The following is a 2,343-nucleotide window of genomic DNA, read 5'->3' as shown; positions in this document are numbered from 1 at the left end:
TTTTGAGGTTGCAGTTGGTTCTGGATGATGATGCAGGTTTTTGGTTTCAACATGTTCTAGTGACAGTGATCTAACTATTCAGATTGACTGATTGTTGGTTGATACAATTGTTATTGAGTTTGAACTTCAACATTATGATGGGTCCATTATGAAATTGGATGAAACATGGCCTTCATATTGTGTTGTTGTGTATGAGAAGTATCTAGTCTAAAAATTTACAAAACTTGGTCCCTCGAGGAAGAGGGAAGGTCATAGCCCTCTGTAGGCTGACGCCTATGTACTAGTAAACATATCGGCTAGTACAATAGCTAGGGGATTGTAGCTCCCTTCCAATAGAAGTTGGAGAATGTGAGAGGGTTGTAGCCTTCTACAGGTGGGCGCCTGCATACTGGTATGAGTCTGTACCAGTACTAAATTGTAAGCAGATTTTATTTATATTAAAAGAAGATAGAGATGACAACAGTGGGTGGTTTTTCTCTCGCATTGGGTTTTCCACCTTAAATCTTGGTGTTCATGTGTGTTGCTTATGTGTGATGTTTTATTCTGTTGTTACTACACATAGTTACTATTTAATAAAGTATTACTGCATTGATTGAAGATCAACACATGATGAATTAACTAAATCATAATTTCACTGGATATACATTGATTTCCTTAATAATAGTTGTGTGCACGCATGAGTTCACTTCGCTGAAGTAGCGTATATAAATTTGGTTATGAAATGAAAAGTTATTGAATTGTAAATATTGATTCACACCCCACCCTCTAAGTACTATTCCCTAAAATTGGTATCAGTTCCTTCAGAAAAAGCTTGATCGCTTGAAGGGAGTTCTCTCAAGATAAATAATCACAAAGGCATGGCATCTATCAGACCACCAATCTTCAACAGAAACAGCTTAGTATATTGGAAGATAAGAACTAGAGCCTATCTTTAGTCGCTTAGAGCTGATGTTTAGGAAATTATTGGAGGATATGAATTTCTAGCAGCAATACCCATACATACAATAGGAAAGAAGTTATATGAAACCAATGCCAAAGAAGTCAATACCTTATTGGGAAGTCTGTCAGAATCAGAATTCGTCAAAGTCATGCAGCTCAGGACAACCAAAGAAATATTGGACAAAATCATTCAAAGATGTGAACGAGACTCCCAGGTAAAACGTGCTAAGCTCCAAACTCTCAAAATTCAATATGAAATTCTGAAGATGCATAGTGATGAAAGTATTACTAGTTACTTTTTATGAGTAGATGAGATTGTAAATTGTATGAAGAATCTGGGTGAAGAAATAAAGAGGCTACTTTAGTAGAGAAAATTTTGAGATCTTTGTCTTCTAAATTTGAGTAAAAATTATCTTCCATAGAAGAATAGCAAGATCTTCAATCTATTACTGTTGTTCAACTTCATGGAATTTTAACTGCCTTTGAAATGAGGAAAGGAGGTCCATCAGATATTAAAGAAGCCACTTTCAAAGCTTCAGTAAAGGGAAAAGAAAAGGAATGTCTCAAGGAATCAGGATATATTTCAGAAGAATATGAGGTAAAATTTTCAAAGAAGCTTCAATAGGGTTCTGGAAGATTTAGAGGTAAGTTTCCATTCAAATGTTTTTCTTGTGGTAGAGTTGGCCATTATGTTGCTAAATGTCCTCGTAAAGATAATCATGAAAAGGGAAAGCAGTCTACAAAGGGTAATAGAAAATATTTTTCAATAGAAGAATTTATTATACTCATGAAGATAGTGTTGGCTTGTCTAAGAGTGAAAAATATTAATCTAAACAAGAATTTAAACTACTCATGGCTTATGACAATGATAATTTTATGGATGCCTTAGAAGAGGAATATTTTCTTGAATAAATCACTAAATTTAAAATCTATTTGGAAGAAAAGAATATGGTCATAAACACTTTGACACATCAACTCATTGAAAAAGAAAACACTACAAGAAAAAAGGACATTGGTGACGGCGAAAAATGTCACCATAAGCTCATTGGTGATGGTCAAAAGAGCCTTCGTCACCAAAAACTGAATGTTACCAAAGGTGGCGTCGCCAAAAGTATAGGTGTTGTAGTGACATTCAAAGTCTGTCACCAATAATGATTTATAATGCCGGATAGCGACTGTCACCATTTCATATGAGCAATGGTGATGGACCATAGCCTCTGTCACCAAAAATTGAACGTCACCAAACGTGGCGTTGCCACAAGTATAGGTGTTTTAGTGACATTCAAAGTCCATCACCAATAATGATTTATAATAACGGATATCGATCGTCACAATTTCATATGAGTAATGGTAATAGACCATAGCCTCCGTCACCAAAAATTAAACGTCACCAAAAGTGGTGTA

Source organism: Pinus tabuliformis, chromosome 2_2 (genome assembly GCF_031772625.1).
Source record: "Pinus tabuliformis cultivar Carrire ecotype Pingquan chromosome 2_2, CPIR1, whole genome shotgun sequence".
Lineage (NCBI taxonomy): Eukaryota > Viridiplantae > Streptophyta > Pinopsida > Pinales > Pinaceae > Pinus > Pinus tabuliformis.
The sequence above is the reverse complement of the archived record's forward strand: the minus strand, read 5'-3'. Positions refer to the sequence as shown.